This window comes from Anopheles arabiensis, chromosome 3 (genome assembly GCF_016920715.1).
Source record: "Anopheles arabiensis isolate DONGOLA chromosome 3, AaraD3, whole genome shotgun sequence".
Taxonomy (NCBI): Eukaryota; Metazoa; Arthropoda; class Insecta; order Diptera; family Culicidae; genus Anopheles; species Anopheles arabiensis.
Genome location: NC_053518.1, coordinates 9,715,573 through 9,736,421, shown reverse-complemented (window position 1 = coordinate 9,736,421; position 20,849 = coordinate 9,715,573). Strand labels below are relative to the sequence as shown.

At 44.6% G+C, this 20,849-nt stretch overlaps 1 protein-coding gene and 1 long non-coding RNA gene across 3 annotated transcripts in view; one reads left to right on the top strand and one right to left on the bottom strand.

Annotated features, from left to right (window-relative positions):
* Positions 1-8,899: 8,899 nt before the first annotated feature.
* Positions 8,900-12,353, bottom strand: LOC120903581. The gene is made up of 2 exons (XR_005739619.1): positions 12,252-12,353; positions 8,900-9,147 (listed from the first exon to the last, which is right to left on the bottom strand). It is a non-coding gene; the product is annotated as an uncharacterized LOC120903581 (long non-coding RNA).
* Positions 12,354-13,939: 1,586 nt separating this feature from the next.
* The window catches only part of LOC120900074 (tyrosine-protein kinase hopscotch), a 31,486-nt gene continuing 24,576 nt past the window's right edge, over positions 13,940-20,849 (top strand). Inside the window, exons 1-2 of one of the 2 annotated variants that reach the window (XM_040306628.1) lie at positions 13,940-15,079; positions 16,037-16,212. The gene's annotated coding sequence lies outside the window, so the exon portion shown is untranslated. The remainder of the gene's footprint in view (positions 15,080-16,036; positions 16,213-20,849) is intronic. The other variant, XM_040306627.1, reaches the window with a different exon arrangement.

Sequence of the window (20,849 nt, the reverse complement as noted above, 5' to 3'; positions counted from 1 at the left end):
GGCTTTAAATGGAGGGTTTTTTGGTGGGGCAGAACGAGCTGAGTCTCTTTTTCGCTCTTCCCCATACATACATGTTAAGGTCGAGCGAAATGTTCGTTCGACCGAAACCGATGGATGGATGGATGGATGGCTGGAGCCCAGCGCTGGTGCAACCATCCTCCCTGATACTGATGATGGAAAATGTCGCTAAAATGTATGCGTACTGTACGGGGTTGGCATATGAATTGTGCATGAATTTTGATGGCTGTTTTGCTGTTGCTGCTGCCGCTGGAACTAGGTGAATGTATGGTGGAAAACATAAAAGGACGTACGCTTGATCTATACCATGTTTGCAAGCGTGGCCTTCGGTACGACGCGAGTAACACTTAATGTATGCCACAGTGAAATGGCACTCTTTTTTTTTACTGGCCGTAGTAACAGGAACTCGTGGAGCGAAAATCACGAACGACACGCTAACCTATTCAGGCGTAACGAGATGGATTTTTATAGCGGGAAAGGAAAAAAGGAAGAAAAAAAAAAGGTTAATAATGTTTATGCAAACAGCGCTGCAAGCAGTAATCGTATTGTCGTTTTAATGTTGCAATGATATGCATCAAGCAGGTTAAGCTATGAAGAAAATTCCAGCAGCATTCATGTTTTTGTTATTTAAACCGCCTGAAAGTATGCAATCTGCAAAGCAAATTCTGTGTTAAACACTGAATATGCCTTATTTTTTACGTTTTCTTTAATTCTCCTGCATAAAATATTAAATTAAGACAATTGGATATAAATATAATGCAATAAAATTCACTTTTTGTTTATTTGTTTCATCTTCAACCCTTCGTCTACGATTCGTCGCACGTAGTTTTTGCAGTGAGCACCGAGAAGCAATCAAGTGGGTGAATGAAATCAATCGAACGTATCGCGCTGCGGTTTTGTGGTTGCCATTTGCTGTCCCTTTAATAGTACTTGCGGTGGTGCTAAGCACGAGAAACCTTTCTCGTCAATTGTTTTGCGGAAGTGTAATGGCTGCGGCATTCGCCAACTAATTCATTGCCTAAGCTTCGTTCCGCACATTGCGCGGCTATTTTCAGAAAGGGAGGAAACGCTCCCCTTGGCCACCTAGGGTGAGCTCAAATCATTAGCCTAATTACGTGCACTAAGTGGGCATCGGTGACGATCATCTTTCACGTCGCTTATGTTGGATAGGAGGCACAACAACCGCCAAAAGAAAAACGCGGCAGAGTCTGACGTTTCGTTCCGATGACCGACCGACAGGACGCTTGCTGTTAGGAGAAATGTGTTGCCTTTGACATTCCATACCCATTTTGCTAAATGGACTCATAACTCCAGCCTTAGCCGGATGCCGGTTTCGTGAAGCAATTCCTCATGCAATGACCAGTGTACGGCAAGCGACTAGCGTTTTGCCGATTTCTATCGATCCTAATGAATGCAACCCAGCCAGTGTGTCGTGTTGGTGCGGTTGTTTTCTTTTCCCTTATATTTTACCCACCTCCTTTCCCGTGGGTCAGCTGCACAAATGATTGATGTTTGTAAGCGTTGCCACCAATTGCCACCGACCGCAGCGAGACGAGACATGCAAACAGTGCTTGTGCCGAGGGTTCCACAATCACAACCATAGGGTGGGTACTGCATAAATCTTTCGTTTGCGAGTTTGTTTCCCTTTTTTCTTCCATCCGGTCACGATGATGCACGAGCCGATGTAAAACCTAGCGGCGGCTGCATTTGCGTAGTTTTCTAATTCTGTCTTGCTGCTACTCTTGCTTTTTGTTGTTGTTGTTGTCGAGCGTGCCCGCTAGTTCCCGCTGCATCGTCACACGCAAACCATTCATTAAAGATGATGGATAGTTTGGGGAGAAATTTGTGAAAGCATAAGGAAATGGATACAGCGTGTAGCTTTCACCTGGTTTTAGGTTGCTACCCATTAATGTCCTGCAGCTGACAGGTTTGTGGGGGGAATTATAAAAAAAACTGCAACAAGCAATGGTATGCGTTCTGTTGGGAAAACATGGCATTTTGGCCGATGGATCTATTTTAAGTTTATGGCGTGGCTTATTGGCAGGAATGTAAATTGAAATTCTTTGCCGATGGCCTGTTTTATGTGCATTCCACGGTTGGTTTCATGTTAGGGAGAAATATTTTCTTGTACATTGAATTGCAGATAAGCAATTTCGGAATCTTTGTTTGGAATTTTAAACACAATAAATTTTGAAAAAAATGGAAAATGTTTTAATTGCTAACTTTTGCATTAAGTGGACTTTTCTCAGGTGGCAGTAGACAAAAAACAGAGATAATTTCATTCCATTCTTTCCATTCCTTTGATTGGTAATGATTTAAGTTTACTTGCCAAAATATATTGTTGGAGTATAGCTTATTAATCACCTTGGTGTTGGAAACTGTTATAAGGTTCCAACAAACTGTCAGCTAAGGCGATGTTTTGTGTATGGACATAGGCATAAAAAGGGAGAAAACCGCGCCAAATGGGATAATTGCGATAAAAACACCCAAGAGTGAAGATAACGGAGAATAGAGAAATAAACTAATTTTTTGGTGCACCCTCAGTGCTCACCTAACAAATTCACTTTGTTCTCTTTTTTTTGGTTAGAGCGCCAGTTTCTAACACCTTGGTCTAGTTTTTTTTTAAATTAAAAGTAAAAATAAAGTAAAAAAAATAATGAAAAGGTTATAGAGCAAAATTCAGAATTGTAAATATGTAAATGAAACAAAAGAAAAGTTTAACGATATTAGCAAATGAGCAAAAATAACAGTTAAATAGACAGCAAACAACTAAAATACATAAATCAACTTTGAAGCTTACTGCGCAACAAGAAAAAGAAAGATAAAATAAATGTTCCGTACAAGTAAAGTTGAGAGTTTTACGTCACCATTTCGTTACCATTGACTTAGCAAAAAAAATCTTTTCCAATCGATTCATAGGGAACGCCCGGGACAGTAAAACTTTTCCTCAACATGAGCTATTTCGGGATTGCCAACTTCACAAGCCAGCGTATAACCAGTGACCAGGGTCGTGGCAGCATAAGCATAATTTATACATCCGTTCATTTCACTCCACCGTTAACACTCCATTGATGGCTGAAATCTCAACCATGAAGCGGCTCAGTTCCATCAACGATTTCCACCGCAGACCGGAAATACCGAAATGAAGCGAAAACAAAAATCATAAAAAAGAAGAGCCCCCGTGCGACATTTGTGCGAACACATAACGAAAAAATACTAGAATCGAAAAACTTTCACCACTTGTGCAGCGCGAGTCAGGCGTGAAATTTGTCTTCATCTGCGCGCGCGTCCCGCGTTTTGCCGTTCGAGGAGGAAAGCTACCCAAAATGGAGAAGCCTGGTACTTTACCAGTGCTCCCCTGGGCTATGGCATCACCCAGAGCCGACGGTGATGGCATCGGGCCAATTGTTGAGTCGTCAATTGAAGTGTGCCTGCCCCTTTAATGTGAATGGTGTGACACCAGCAATGCACAGCGCCCGCAAAGCTTTCCATCCATCCATCCACTTCCATGTGCAGCAGCAAAGTGTGTAATATTAATGGGAAAACTTTACCACTTAATTCGATTCCTGTTCGCTGATCGTCAATGCCATTGTTAACCGTTCCACCCCAAGCCCGTTTGGTACGTGTGGGTGCCGAAATTTCAACGAAAATAAACCCTCTCCACACACACAATGAAACTCACTCCATTGAATGCTGGATGAAGCATGAAACGAGTGTCGTAGAACAAAAAGCCCGTTTGTTTTTTTTTTTGCTGTTTTGGAAGAACGAAAACTATTTTTCCAACGTGCTTCGACCAGCTCCAGCACGGGAGGGTTTGTCTTTAATTCAGTTTGGCCCTCCCAGTTCATGGTGTGCATGGTGCCACATTCTTATCATAGCGATGTGTACCAATCGCAGCACGGAATAGGACGGCGAGGGGAGTTCGCAGACTCTCCCAGGATCGACTACTTTTTTATGCATGAACTGCACGGAGTGACTGTGTGTATGTTCGATTGTGTAACGGAGTTTGGTGGGTAGATTTTAGTATTCTGCAACCATTTTCTCCACCAACGACTCTTCAGAGCGAATGTACACGGTACATTTGTCGGCACGTACTCAGCGATCGGCGAAAATAAAACAATATGTTTAACAAGCGAACGTTGTTACAACGAACGGAGCCTGTCTTGGCAATGCTGTAACTTTGGAATCGAATTCTTGCTGCCATCCTGTGCATAGGCAAGACGGTTTGTCGTCAATTGTGTTGGATGAGTTTTTTTGTGCTTTTGAGTGTAAAAATGTAAGATACAACCAGGAAGCAAATTATTCAACAACAAAAAGTATATGAAATGGTCAAATAACTGTATAACTACACAACCTAAATCTAAGCTTAATGCTGTCACCAGTGCTGCAAAACGTCACTGTTAATGTCATAAAAAATCTGACTGAAAAAAATGTCAGACATGACAGCGTCACGTACTCAGTTGTGATGATCAGAGCTGATACTCAAAAAGATTGGTGTGACTAATACACCCTACGTGACATTTTTGCGACCATCGCTTGGTCAGACAAAATGTCATGACTTTTTTTTTACTGTGATCAGTTCTACAAAATGTCACTGACATAATCATGACATATTCCGGCTGAAACAAAATTATGTCAGCGACACGAGACGCTCTACTGTGATCAACAGAGGCGAACCTCAAACAGGTGGTGCCACCATCACATGCTTGGTACAACATTGTGTGCAACCAACTCTTGGTCAGTCACTTGGTCGCGACATTTTGTGTCGGTGATCATCACGATAGTGATGGGAGATATGCGGTATTTGCGAATGGTTTCAATAAACATAATGTACATATTTTCTTGCTCTGTTTGATCCAACACACAATTGAAGCAGACAGGGGGAGAAAGAATGCCCTTAGGGGGACAGAGGGAGAAAGAATGTTGCTTAGGACCACACGCCAAGTATATTCCAAGAATGTCGTGATAATCACCGATAGAAAATGTCGTGACCAAGTGACTAACCAAGAGTTGGGTACTAAGCAAAATGTCATCAAGCGTGTGATTGTACCACGAGCTGGTTGAGTCTTACCTATGATCATCTGAGATGGGTACGTGAGCTGATTTGAGCTCCGTTTGAGTATTGGTGACTGAAAACAATGGCATTTGACAGCACTGTTGACAACCAAAAAAAAATCATGATTATGCTTGCGCCGGTATTAAGCTCAGCTTGTCAGTCAGAGTATCGCGTTGGACACTATCACTGTAAAAAAACGACTGCCAAGATGAATAGGATCTCTTTTCCAGTCAAAGCGCCTGAAGGTATGCAATAGTTCTTACAAATTGTTTGTAATGCGTTTTGCATAAGTTTTCAGACCTTTGGGAGTTTATCGAGCAAGAACCATGCACGTTACAGTCCTTTGACAGTTTGGAATTTAAGTTTTTAAATTAATTTTATATTTATGGTCAGGATCATGCAAAATTCTGTTATGAATGTGAAGTACATCCACATCTTCTGACACATAGTTATGACCCTTGATGATATTGTTGTGATTGCTGAATGAACAGAAGTTGTTGAAGCCACTCATTAACGTATACCATTTTTCATAGTAATTATTTACCCCATTCCACATATAATAATTATTACAAAATATAACGGTTAAGCCATTAAAATGTAACAAAACCTCAACAAATGTGTATGTACCAAAAACTGGTTCGTTCGATTCCTTCAATGCAATCCATGTCCAATTGTGGTTTTCCCATACCTGTGTGTCTATCATTGCGTCCACCTAAAAACGCTCCGTGTGTTTGTGCAAATTTCCCCCGGATAACAAAAGGCCAGGCTCACAATTCGGACACATGTTTTCTTCCCTCAGCTTTGGAATGGTCAGCCTGGTCAAGCTTACGTTCCTGATCACGTTGGTTGTGTGAAAACGCTCGTTTAGATGATTTCATCGCTATCTGTTTCAACCTCCCCTTTCCCGGTGCAGACAAATTGGAACAAACACACAGTGCGCGCCACGTGGTTGACTTTTTGAAAATGTTTGGGTTTTTTTTGCTCCCTAAAACCGAAAAAATCATCCCATTTTTTCGACCAACTTCGAGCTGGCGTTGCTTCCTGTTTCTATTTCCAGCGAACAATAGATGTCTGTCTGTCTGGGTGGATGACGAGGGATTACAGGCAGGAATCCGACCCGACAGGCAGTTCAGTCGGTTGGATAGAAATCGCGAGCGTGCGCGCGCGCGCGGGGTCAGACCACACACGCTCAGCCTGCCTGAGGGTCCTGTTTGAGTCTGATCAGCCGCCAACATATGTCAGCGGACCACTCTGGCGTAAGATATGCACCGTTGGGGAGATAACCAAAGAGCAAAACACACACGCTCACGATGTCGGTTTCGTGTCGTTTTTTCCCCCATTCCCAACTCATCTGCATTCTTCTGTTTCGTGTGGAATGTTTCATTCATGTATGAATTTCAAAAAGTTTCCTTTTTCGTATGCCCACACACACACACGCACAGATAAAGAGGAAAAAAAGTTCGCCTGCCATCCAGGCCCGCCCGACATCGGACGCTGACTGACATCCGATAAGATTATGGAGCCAATTGTGCTGTGTCGTTCTAGCGGAAGCAACCCTTTAACGAATATTACCCCGGAAGAGTAATGTGACGCCGGACGGGACGGAGGGGAAACCCGGGGACCTCGGGAAAGCGGAGAGACATTCATGTATCCAATTTTTCGGTCACCTCGGAAGGTTTTTTTACGGGTTGGTTGAAAAAAAAGAAAGAAAATACTGTTATCAGCCCTGTTCCGAGCAGAAGCGCTTCTTTATTTAAATTCCAATTATTGTAAGAGTGGTGGGAGTTTTACCTCTCTTCATATCAGAAAAAAGCAAATTATTTTCTCAACTTTTTTGGTGAACAGAAGTGCATCATTATTATCACTGCATCAAGCGTTTTTTAAGTTTTGTTTCGTTTTTTAAACAAATTATAATTGCATTCATTACCAAAGTTTGTGATGGATTTCTCTCTCCGATTTCCCGATAGTGATTACAGTAGCAATGTTAATTTGAATCGTATACAGTCCTGTTGTATTCGTATAGGAAAAGCTAGCCAACCATATGCGTCGTTTCAGTCTCTGTCAGTTTAAAAATAGGCACTAAGGCAACATATGCCCTCGTTTTTCAACCCCCTAAAGCCATGCGGAACAGGCTCAGTTTTATTATCCACTGCTTCTAAATCATTCGTCCGAGATGCACAATCCAGCTAAATGTGTAAGCCCGCATGTTTGCAAAAAATCCCACCAACGATAATCTCTCTAAGCCCTCACAATGTTCTCCCTATTGTATCAACAAGCAATTGACCAACGTACTCGAATGACGTTGGAGGGATGGTTCGTTATTTTTTTCAGGTCTTTTTGGACTTTTGGAGCAAAGCGAATACGTAGTAGGCTTACGCTTAGGTAGGCTGACAGACAGTGGCTGAGCTAATTCACAGAACCACAGCGTGGATTATTGCGTCAGGATTTAGACATTCTTGTTAGAGCATGCAGTAACGTAGTAAAGTAACGTATTTGAATTCAAAAAACCATTTTTAACATCTTGCAGAGAAGCGCCAATTTATGATATTTATGAAATTTTGTATTGCAAAAACAAATCGCACGCAAAGCCTTCCCCCAGACACGCAAAACCGACTCTCTATTCGTGCGTGAAAGTGTTTCACCTGCTTTCCCTCCGTTATCTGTTTTCCTCGCCGGAAGTTCAATTATTTCGCTCATTAACATTTTCGTCCTCGACTTTCTCCCGCTGATGCTTTGTCCGATTATCATGATCGACCCTTAATCAAACCGACACCACCAGCTCCACTGACCGCCAGGGCCGGCTAGAAAACGGATGTACGTTTCAACAATTAACCCTCCGCATAACCTTCGCTATCCTTTCCATCGTAACCGACACCGGAGCCAGTTAAAGAGGGTATACGAACAAGGACAAGGAGATCAGTTTACACGGGCAGGCGGGGAGAAAAATATTGATCTTTTTTTTTCTTCTAAGAAAAGCAACGAAAAGGCCAGCTCCGGAGGTAATAAACCGTTTCTTAAAATCCCATTACAATATTAAATATGGATAAAGAAATCATCTCCTTGGTTAGAGCGACTATCTAGCCATTGCGTTTGTCACGTCCTCTTCCTTTGGAAGTAATACAAAAAGAAAATCCCTCTTCCCGTGTTTTTTCACCCGTATTTTCATCCCGCATTTTAACGGTGGGAAAAGAAATCTCCACGACCCTCCCCCCTTCTGAAAGTGAAACTTCTTGTTGCATGAATAAATAAATAAATAAATTTTCTAATCTCAACGTAAATAAATTTGGATGAACGTCTCTGTTGTTTTGTAAAACGGGACGGCAAAGGAAGGACGCATGGGAGGCCTCACCCTGCAGGAGGACTCGATTCCTGCTTTCTTTGCCGCATTTTTCCCACCCAGCTACGGAGCAACTTCCGAAACAACGCACTTTCGCACGTTTCGTCCGCATCCCACAAATCACTTATGAAAATCGCAGCCTCCGCAGAGTGTAGTCGTCTGTACCGTGCGCTGGTTGTAGTCCCGAAACCCGGAAGCACCCAGTGGTCGGGAGAGTACTCCTTGGGAAGAGGTACGAACCCATAACGAGCTTAGGTACCCAGGGCTGATTCCCAACCGGTAAAAGGGAAGTGTGGAACCGCTTCAAGTTCACACCATCTATTTTACTTTTGCTGAGCCACTTTCACCTCGCACTGTTCGAGCAACGGCTTGGTTGGAAGGAGGACGAATATCCCGGCACGTGAAAATGTACAGATGGAGGGGAACCAGCCTCTAAAACTTTCCCTCTCACAGTGTAGCAGTTTTGCAATGAATAGCAAGGTAAGAAGTTAGGGGTTCGTTCGGTTTTTTATTCGCTACTTTGTGAAGCACTGGAGAAAACCCTCCCGCCTGCAGGAGAATGTGACGATTGGTGGCTTTTTGCGTTTTTTGCTGCCTTCGTTGCAGTCGTTGTTTCTGGGCATCCAGGGGCCTAGCCGTGATTTGCCCTTCACCACAGCTCGCCCGGAAAACAAGCGAATTGGCCATTACTCTGCTTGCCGCACCGCTCTCGCACCCTTACGATACGTGGATCTACCTGAAAGATAAGCGTTTTGAGGGGAAAAATTCAAGATTGAGCAATTCTTAAAATAGAAAGAACAAAAAATAGCTTCAGCTAGAGAGGGGGAAAACTCGTTTCCGTATGTATGCGATGTTGCGATGGTTCGTCGCCCTGTTTCGCTTGATTTTTTTGGAACCGTTGGTGGATTTTATTGCTTCCACTTGTTCAAAGCGGGAGTAAAGTGGAACCAATCAAACGGTAAGAGCTGAGGGGATAAAGCAGCAGCTGGAAGTGGGTGTAGATAGCGTACAACCACGTAATGAAAGTTGTAATGCAATTCTCCAATAAATGGAAATGCAGTGAAACACATAAACACCCTCGCCGCAGAAAAAGAGTTTGCTATGAAAAAAGGTTCGCAATTATTTTTGTCTTATTGCTGGCATAAAGCAACACAGGATTATTATTCTCCTTACTGAATGAGGATACTATAGATGTGGTTAAAAATACAATAATGCTATAAAGGACTATAACATTTACATTAGAAATACAGCATTTGAACAAAATAATCAATTATATCATTCTATGACGATTTTGTTATGTAAATTGCATACTTTTAGGCGCATTTTTCCCTATTTAATGAAAATGTCACAAAATGTCTCTAGAACCGTTTCATTTTTTCCTCCATCTTCCACCATCTTTACTAGTACTAAGGCGTCAGTTCGAACGAAAAATATACTTAAATCTCAAAACAAAATGCGCTTTGGCAAATACATTTTAATCCACCCGTTACTGTAAGTGTGCATCGTAAACATTTCATCCCAGTCAGTTGCACCCAAAACACACACACACACCCGAGCTACCCGAAAAAAAATATTGAAGTCTATCAAATTTCCATTTATGTGTTTTCCCAGATCGGCGCATCGGCACGGCGCTTGCACTTAACCATCAATCTTAAAATGTTAGCCACCGTCACCCGTCCTATCCTGTTTTGGATTCCGGGATTCACTCAAAACCGACTACCACAGTGGGCACGACTCGACAAGCTATGCAAGCGGTGCTTTATGACGCTGAAGTGGTCATAAAATATGATGAAGAATATTGTCCTTCCAAACGTCCTTTTCCCTGTTTGGAGTGGAAACCACCAGTTGGCTCCATCGTATTCCCGAGGAGTGCTCCCCCATTGTGCACTTCGCCCGGGCACTGGAGTGTCGAGTGTTGAACGGGGGCTAGAGAAAATTGCAATGCTACATTGGCTACAATGTACACACACACTGCGTGGGGTTGGTGCAATGTTTCCTATGCAAACGAAAGGATGCCGTTCAGGGCGTCGTATGTGACTCGGGCCGGGGTGATCTTTAAGTTAAACATAAAAAAAATGGACACACATTGGCTATGCAATTGGCGGCAGGAGAGAAACAAAAAATCATACACCACATGCACATCCCCACACACACACACACACACACACACACACACACACACACACACACACACACATTCCTTCATTATGCTTAAAGTCATAAAATGCCAGATACTTATGGGTCGTAAAATGTTAGAAACAAAAGCTCATCCTTTGCGGTGGGGTTGTATTTTTCATGTCCGTTTTGTAATCTTTTTTTCTCGTTGTACATTTTTTTATTCGTTCAAAATGTTTATACTGTTCCAACATTGCCGCTCGTGGGTGGCAGGTTCATTCCGTTCATAAAATATTGAACGCACAATAAAGTTTCAAGCGAAAGTTTCACATTTTCGATTTCGTTCCCCCTGCCAAGAGCGTTCCTGTTCTGTGGTTCTGACAGTAGCGTGATACGTATTTGAAATTATTTCTCTTTTTAAACAAAATGGTATGAAAAATGCAGTAGTTAAATGCCACCGCGTAACCAAATCAAACAAGAGAGCAATGGGAAACGTTGCCCGAGAAACCTTTTGGCCGCAAGCCACACGGTACGCGAGATTGCAGTGCACTGATTTGCGTAAATTCCTTAGTTTTGGTTTTTTTTATAACATGACTTTTTTGTACATGTTGTAGTAATGATAATGCTACATTATTCGTTTCAGTTTCTACTTTGTTTTAATCCTACCATTTTCCATTAATCCATATTTTTTATTTCACTTTTTTCTATTCAAACCAAGAAAAGTGTTAATAAACAAGTACCAATGATTATTCATTTATCGGGTCGGTCTGATGATACAGTCGTCAACGCGTACGACTTAACAACATGCCCGTAATGGGCTCATACCCCAAATGGACTGTGTCCCCATACATAGGACTGACTATTCTACTATGTGTACTCAGTAAGTCACTGAAAGCCAAGCCCACTAATGATACAACCAGATCTTAACCAGCAACGGTTATCGCTAGATACTCAATTTTAATAACGAAACTACAGCACGTTTTCTGAAAAGCTCAGGATAAAAGCCTTTTTTTGTAGAGGGCGCTATGTACAATGGTAGTGTAGCTTTAGGTAAGCTTTTTCAATGCTGAGGATAAATTCTTGGCAAAAGCTTTTGGCGGCAGGGTTGAGCAACCTTCCAGCACTAAAGGCCTTTCCACATTAGGCAAGAATACAGCGCAAAAGCGATTGAACACAAACAAACAAAATATAGGGTTGCCGCATTACATGCAAACTCACACGAAAATTAGCTATATTTTGATTCGAAACGGCGCAATTCGACGTACACGGAAATTCGAGATACGCGGTTCGGTAAAAAGTATAACCCAGCTTGCGCACAAGTTCCTTCCACTTCCACGCAAAATGGCTGAAAATCTCGGTAACAAGTATGGTAAAAAGTACATACAGGGTTTCACAAGTCAGTTTCGAATGTAAACGTTGTTAATCATCGCATCCATTATGTTTTTCAACAGCTGTCAAATGGTGTATTTGCTTGAAAATAAAATTTTAGTTTGAACGCATGATTTTCTACACATAACAATAACTGTCAAACTCAATCCAGCTTGAGTCGTGTTGAAAATCATGCTGTAGAAATTAAAAATTATTGCGATGGAAATGAAATGTCAGAACGATGTGGAACAACATTTTGCATGCGGTGAATAACAATGTTTACTTTCGAAACTGACATGCGAGACTGACTAACCCAGACTATAAGTGATTTTTACACATATATTTTATTTTTTTTACCCTTATTTATCATAGGACAATGAGCCGACCACAATTAGCACAGACGGCTGTAGCTAGATCGTCTTCTAGCGGCCACGTTTGCCCAAACTGTTGCTGTTGCCCAAAATCCGTGTAGCGGTTGTCCCGGCAACTTTCATACGTTATCTACAACAAAAAAAACACACATTTTTGCGTTTGTACTTGGGCAGATGAGATTTTAACTTATTCCAGTAGGCCGCAAATATAGGACGCGCGTTTCCGCGGGTGCGTTGCAACGCGTATAACAGATCCGCAAAGCAAGAATATCGCTGCGCGTTTCCCTGGTAGTGCGTTCGAATGACATTTCATTACAACGGAAACGCGAATGACATTACGCGGAAACACGGGTCGTGTATTTGCAGCCTTAAATGATTCAAAACGATGGGTGATTGGTTTTTACAGTAATACTTACTGTTGGTGCTTGACCTGGCAAGCAGATCCGGCGGATTCTCACCTGTAATAAAACGAAATGATTAATAATTTTCAGACAAATAAACAAACACACACACACACATGTTTTTCAACAACTATCATGATTTGCGACAGCAGAGCTGTTAAGAAACTTCTCACGATTGTTCAATAATGCCGTTCACATTCGACACTGATCCGCAAAACAGTGTAAATAGTATAATTAAATACGCTGTATGGTAGGCGCTGTAATAATACTTACAATTGGCTCTGCTCGAGCTCTTTTTTGCCCTGTGGAGGCATTATCCTGTAATAAAACGAAATGATTAGTGATGTTCGAGCAAATGCCATGTTTCATTCATCGAACCATAATCTGCCCGGTAGGACATACATTTTGTATGCACTACCCAAGTGCCACAAATCCACTAAACGACCACTAAACAGCTTCTAGTCGACTCAAGTTCTCTACCTAAACGGAATATAGAAAGACTTCGTTTAGCAGACGGCAAACGACTCATGCATTCTAAAAATAGCAAAAAAGCTGGTGGCGCTATCTGTTGGTGGGATACCCCAACCAGTTGAGCTTCATCGCTTGGAGGAGAGCTTTCTCATTTCCTCTGTACTGTTGTATGGTTTCGCATTGAAGTTATGCATCGCTAGAACTAGAACGGCGATACGATTGTTTAAATACTAAACTCCAAAGGAAACTACCAACACTGAAGCAAGTGAGATTTAAGTAATGGTTGTTGGTGTTGATACCCACGTATCTGAACACACGACCATTCATATAGGTTTTTGCTCAGAAAGTTAGAAGGCTATATAGGTCATGATTAGATGAAACTTGTTGAAACACATTGCGAGAAAAGGATAGCAATATAACGATGAGTTGTAACAATTTTTGGCGACACTTTCTATCTGTCCGACCGTCTATGTGTTAGCACAAATGTATGGCCTCCTTCGATCATAATGTCACGAAACGCCAGCATTGCCTTACTGCAGTTCAGAAGCAGTGTAACAGAATAATAAAAAAAAAACAAAAAAAACGTTTTAAAATGTCATTCATCTATTGGATCTATTTCTTTCATTTCGTTATATGACCCTTATCTGACTGCTCGCTTCCAGTGCTGTCAGCACCCGCACCAATCCTCAGACGTCAAACTTTGCCCACTGGGTACGCGCTCCGGGCGCGCGTTTATACCCCGACCGGGTTGAGCGGGACCGCTGACAGCGCTCGAACCAAAACAACCTCAGTCTGACAGAACGAAATACCACAAGCGGACGCACAGTCGTGTTTTTGCGTTTGCTCGCGCTTGGTGGAGCAAATTTAACACACACACCACCACCGCAAGCTTCCCTGCGCATTGCAGGATCAGGAAAGTGTTTCGCCCTGAGGGAAACTGACGGTAACGGAACAATTGTTGTTTAGCAGCAAACGGAGCAATTGATTGGATTTTACAAAACGCACCCCTCCTCTGTCTGTCTATACAAGGATTCCGGGTTTTTTAACGTGCGCTCCGTTTGTATGTGTGCGTGTATGTATAGTGTTGGTGCTGCAAGTTCGTTCTAGATGCGTTCGTGGTGAGAGTGTGTGCGTGTGTGGGTGTGTGAACGTCCTTTTTCGGTGGAATGCAACCTAGGGCAGAGCGTCCGTAAAGCTTCATCCCGTACGCGCGTGTGTGTGGTTGTGTGCGGGTGTGTGATATGGTTGTGTTTTTCCATTCCTTTCCCACCTACGCTGCACCGTGCTAGGCTGCAAAGGGTTTGGAAAGGGGCAAAACAGTGGCAGTGGAAACGACGCAGTAAGAGTGGGAAGAGCGCGGGGAGTGCTCGGAGGTTAAGCTCACTCGGCTGCACGCTCCGGGCTTCCTTCCTAGATCCGGAAGCGAGAAGTCTCCCTTTGGTGTACAGGGCAGCTCTAGAACCGAAGGAGGTTTACAACAAAAAACACTCACACACACACACACACCCGTATATCCTCTACATCCACCTACGGGGTGGCCCCGTGGATGCAGTATTGTTGTTGCCATTGCTGTTATTGTGTCGTTGTGTTTGAAGAACGTCCTGTTAGTGTGCGCGCGTGTGTATGTGTGTGTTTGTGCCTATGTGAATTTCGAAGGAAAAAAGGTTAAGCAGGCGTTGAGAAGGAAAATCCCCAAATCGTGTCTATTTCATCCCAATCCCAAAGTGAATGTGTGTTGCGTTGCATGTAGAAATTGTTCCGAAATTGTTCCGAAAAAATTGCAAAGTTTTGGTCTGTGTGTGCGTGTGTGGGTTCGTCGTCGTACAACATCATTTCCATCAGCCATCAGCCCCGTAGCACAAGCCATGAGAGGCGGAGCAGGCCGTTGTCAATCAGCACAGGTCGAGAGCGGACGAGCAGCACCACGGGCGAGCTGAGAAAGGTGAGTTTTTCCAGCCCGATTTTCCAAGTGCACTGCAACACGGCGCAAACTACGCGGCGTAAGTTATGGAATTAAACCCCATGTGTGCCTATGTGTGCCTGTTTATAATAGCATAAAAGCATCAAGACACGTGCCGCCACCCCATTCGATGCTCCTCTCCTCCCCTCTCTCTCTCTCTCTCTGTATGTTAGATCGTTGGGCATTTTCCTTGAACTGCACGTAAACATTTCGGGTTCCGGGAAAATCGTCCGCTGCTGTTGCTCCCCGCGTGTGCGCGAACGCTTGCTCGGGTGTAAATGCTGTAATGTGTGTGTGTGCGCGCGCGCTTGTATATGTGCGCTGTAAGTGTATTTCACCCCACCGTTTTTTGTTCGCTGCTGCGCGCCTACGATGATGGTGGTGTGTGCCCTGTCAAAATCCATCAGCACAGTGTCTCAGGTCCCCCGGGCTTGGCACGAGGGGGGCAGCAGAGTGTGGAAAAGCGGCCCTGCTTCCCAGTAATAGAATGAGCTGAATGAACGAAGGAAAAGGCCTCCCTTCCGATTTGTCTCGTACCACGGTGTTGGTCACCTGTTCGTGTGTGTGTGTGTGTGTGGACGGGAAAAAGGCCATCGGTTGCGCTGTTGTGAGACACGTTTCGGACAGGTTCGAGTTGGGTGTAATTTTCCCGGGAGCGCCGTCGCCATCGAAGGATGCGAGGAATAGGGTGGCCGTTTTTCCCTACCAGCTCAGTATGTCCTGTGGAAGGGCAAGGGAACAGCTAGAGAGAGAGAGAGAGAGAGAGAGAGAGAGTTACAGGTTGAGAGAAAAACGACTGAGCGGATGTGTAACAAAAAAACCGTTGGGTGGCTGACGGAAAAATCATCCCTTAAGAGGAGCTCTGTGCCTGTGTGTGTGTGTGTGGGGGGGGGATGTCGTAATACCCAAAGTGTGTGTATGTGTATGTATCAATTCCAGGATCATATTGCACGGCCGTCGCCATCATCCGGTTCCGTCAATCCAGATGATACGATGGAAGAGTATTGCGAGAAAGAGAGAGATAGAGAGAGAGCAACAGTAGTAGGCCAAATACAATCGAGAAGGAAAAAAGGACAAACATCAAACAAGCAGCGAAAATCACACAGAAGCATCAGGTTGGTGTACAACAAAAGAGAGAGAGAGAGCGAGAGAGAGAGAGAGTGAAGGTGGAAAATGCGCTCCGAGCGAGAGCAACAGAGAATGTAAGACGGAGTAAACGTCGATTTCGTCGGTAAGGTTCCTTTTTTTCGGCCCTGTAATGGCTCGAGCCTTCTCCATCCCTTCGTCTAATCGATCGAAGGATGTCATGCCTATCGATGCCCAATGTGTGTATGTGTGTGTGTGTGTGTGTGTGTGTGTGTGTGTGTGTGCACGAGCGGTCAGAGGACGGGCTCTCGGGGTCAATTAGCAGGAACAACCGCTAATGCAAACAATGTTTTTGTTTCTTGTTGTTTTTTCCCCCTCCGAAGGATAATTGCTTGGTCCTTTTTTTCCTTTTCTCTCAGTGTGTTTCTGTGTGTGTGTGTGTGTGTGACTCGAACGCAAAAATCAAATTTTCAATCCCCTGAAGAGGAGCGCTCGGCTGAAAAACTGCTCACGCCCACACGAGTGCGCCACACACTCACACCCACCCACCCACGTGTCTCTTCGAGGTCATGCCAGGGCAGTCGTGGCTTTCGCTTAAAACTGCATTCGTGGAACGCAATGTACGGGCGAACATGGGGGACGAAAGTGAAGTAAAACAAAAAGAACAGCACCAGAGTGTGTGTGTGTGTGTGCCTGTTGTTTTGGTTTGTGCCACGCTGCTGCTGCTGCTGCACGATGACGCTGGCAACGGTTCTGGCAATCCGGCATGGACTCCGGTTTTCCCGGAACCGTTCTGTTCTGCAGACGGGGATCGCCTTACCTACTTTCTCTCTCTCTCTCTTTCTCTCGCTCTCATTCTCACTCTCTCCTTCTCTCGCGAGCCGTTTGTTAGGTCACACATTACCAAGGAAGAAAGTTGCTGCTCTTTCCACACGCACACACACACACACACATATGCAACCCAAGGGCCCCGGGATGTGTAATTATTATTACTCGGTACTGGCATTTAGGCCGTGGAACTGAACAGCCCCCATCTCCAGCCACCCTCACCTTCGTGCGAATTACACTACGGCCCTCGTCCTGCATCCTGCGACAGCGGGTTCCAGCAATTCTGCCAAACGCAATTCAAAGTACCCGATGTGGTGGGGAGGGGGGAGGTGGGGGAAGCGATGGAGCTTAGGCAATAACTTTGGAATGCAGCAGTGCGTTTTGTGAGTTCACCGGAAACCCAACCTCCTCGATGGTGCGGCGAGCTGCTCCAGAGTGTGAGAGAGAGAGACTTCCCGGAGCTCTGCACCCTAATGCGATTTGCGAAGGATTAATGTATAAATCCGGCTGGGCATATATGTGTTGAAGTGGGTGGGAAGGTGTTTTTTGATTTTTGGGATTATCATTAAATCGGAGGGAAATGTGAAGTGTGATCCACTGATGAGGTGACTGGAAATATCCGCTGATAGCATGTGTGTGCCTGTATGATGGTACTTCTTGGGGGCTTGCCTCCTGAAGTGTGCACGATTGATCTATCCTTTTGTGAAAGCCTATAATAGTCTGGAATTCGGTCAAAGGGTGTTAAGTCAGTTGTTTGTTGCACTAAACCTTCCAGTATTACGCGGATTGGCATTTGCACGTGTCATTGAAGACCTCTCGGATCTCTCTATCACAAGACACTCTCGGAACTCTGTATTTGGCACTTGTTGATCGAATGGAATATGACTGGGCGTCTTCGGACAACATCATTGGAGAAACTGGTTAAGGTTTTGAGATTTTCGTTAGGACCTCTCGGGATGTTTACGACATTTCAGATTTCCAATGTAGGATTGGAACGCTTTCAATCACAATGTCCATCGAACTCATTAAGGACTTTGAGGTTACCTTATCTTCTTATATACAAACAGAACATGCTTTACCGTACTACGTGTTCTTAGCTAAGATGCCGTTAGACTGGGTACATTTTCAAATTTTAAGTCTTATAAACGCATCTTGCAAAGAGCTCCCAACAATTCACCAAATTACAATTACATGCCCCATGTTCTTTGCAAACATCTGACAGAACCAAGAACTTTGCTCCAAAATTACTTCTCCCATCACAACGAAATCCCTTCCAGAGGCTGTGAGGCTCACGGTTATATTTAGCAATCAAATTTGAAATCTGTTTTACATCGACCTCGTTGTTCGTTCCCTCGGGCAAAGATTGTGTCAACTGGAAGCCATTCGTTGGTGTGACGTATAATTGGAAAGCTTCATCCCGACACGTTGTTAGGCATTTTTTTTTCTTCTGTTTTGCGCCATGATCTGGACACACTGGGCGTTAATTGAGTTCCAGCGGGGGTTTTAGGACGCTATTTTTAAACCTCCAAAAACCGTGTCAAAATCCCTTTTTCGAGATCAGCGAATACATCGATCCCCGATGCGAAGGTAATGCGTCCACCGAAACCTTTGGGGAACCATAAAAGCAAAGCAAAAAAAGAGATGATGGTCCAAAGGGGAGGAGAAGTACCTCACACTAGTAACAGGTGTGTGCGCGTGTGTGTTTGTGTGTTTGTATTGCTCCAAAAAGCATTAGGCACGTTTTGGTAAATGCGCCTGCGACGTAATAAAACCAAACCCCTACCCGGAGCACGATAAACACGGGAGAAAGCGAAAAAAACAGGGAGATAACACAACCGTGTGCGCGCGCTCCCTTTGTGCGAGCTTTTTGGGAGTTCTCCACAGCAGCGCGTAGCAGGAAGGTGTAAGCAACAACGACAACGAAAGAAAAGGCACAACGCCTGGATCAGCGAGCTTTCAAAGAAGTTCTCCCCGATCAACTCTGTTTGTGGAACAACCGTCCGCACCACCACACCACAGCCTTAGAACGACCGACCAGAGCAGCATTATTTATGGCGGTCGAGAGGAGCAAGTTCTGCTGGCAAGTTCGGCGAGATAGGTCGTAACAACAAAACACACCGGGGAGTAGTTTGAGGAGAGGATGATATGATAAGGGCCGGGCGGGGAAGATCCAAAACGGTGGAGCTGGTTGTTGTTTGTATTGCTTATACCGTCTTTGGAGCAACAGCAGGCAGATTGATGGCTGCGGCTTGGCTGTAGCTACTACTTGAAGGAGAGGTAACATCTCCCATATTCTGGTCGTTCCCATCCCCGAGACTGGTTTGAAGTTTGACGGGAAGGATGGGAGTTGGAGAATGAAATGGAGGGATTAGAGAATATCGAACACAAGACGGAGCACCCCTCACCGAAGACTTGCCGTGAAGATGTGGCTAAACTCATCGCCCCAAAGACACACACTTTGTTGGAGCGCGTTCGTGAATCTTGAAGAGTTGCTCTTTTCCCTTTTTTCTCTCTCTGTGGCTTTGGCTCCCCCCTGCCCCGAGAAGGCTTTACTTAAACGAATTGGTTATGTTTGCCGATGTGTACGACTCCTTTGTACACACCCGCACAGTCAGGAGTTTTTTTTTTGTTCTGGGGAGGTTGGGGAGGTCTCCGTCTCATTGGGTATTCATTCCCATATCCCTTCTTTGCGTGCCTTTGCGCACAAAAAAATGGAATGGAGATCGTGTTGTGTATATGTTTGGTTGTGCTGTGGTGCTGTGATGAATTTATGAACAGCCCGGCGACTGTTCTGGCTTCGTGTCCCCTAGTGGATGGATGGGACAACCCCCGTGTGTGTGTGTTGTCTGGGGAGAGAGGGGCATTAATATATCCATTACTCCATCATGTGCTGATCAAACGAAGGCCCGCGCCCGTCCACAAGAACAATAATGCCAGGAGGGCTTCTTTTGGTGGTGGAGGTTCGTCGTCGGGTGGCGCTTGCGTTTGGCAAGGACCAAGGGAAGAATCCACAGCTCCAACATATGGCTGCTGACTGGGTAGAAGCGCATTTCGGTATGGAAAGGGATTTTAATTTGGCCGTTTTGGTGGGTCTATACCGCTTGTCGGGCACACTTTTCCCCAGTCTTGATCCGTCCCTTCGTAGAAGTTCGGTGGGCCGTCTCGCCGGACCTTCAATATATGTAATGTTTATGTATGTTTGATGAAGTGCTTGCGTGGCACACACAGAACCCACCACTGTATGGGGACAGCAGCACCAACCATGTTGACCCGGCATCCTGCGGTCATTGGTGCGCGCGCGGTCTTGAATTAATTCACCAGACGGCACTTCATTACGTGCGTGTGCAGCAGAATTGCTTTTTTCTTATATGCCCTCTTTTCCCCTCCAGAACCTTGCCTCTCTTTCTCTCCCTTTCGTTCTCTTCTTGGGCCTTTTTGTTCGTCGCACCCCGCAAAACGTTCCTAATGCGAAATGACACGGACACGGAGGCGCTTTGGCACTGTGTTGGCATATGCTGTGGCCACAAACGCGAAGCTAATTGATTTTCATGTTTGGCGGTTCCAATTGTGTCTTCTGTGTTTGTACACGCTGTGGGAGCGGAAAAGGTCCCCCGATATGGGCGCACAAGCGCACATATTGGGAGGGTAGAGCGCGAGGATCATGTGGAAACGATTTCGGAGTCGCCCTGCGCCGCTCATGCACGCTCCGTTTGCTTTATACGGCCCGCAGGGAACAAAAACAAGCTTTATGATTCTATTATTAATTAATGGACAATAACCTGTCTTCCTCCCCTGTTCTTTCCATCTCCATCTCAGTAATGGCCGCAGCATTTTTTGC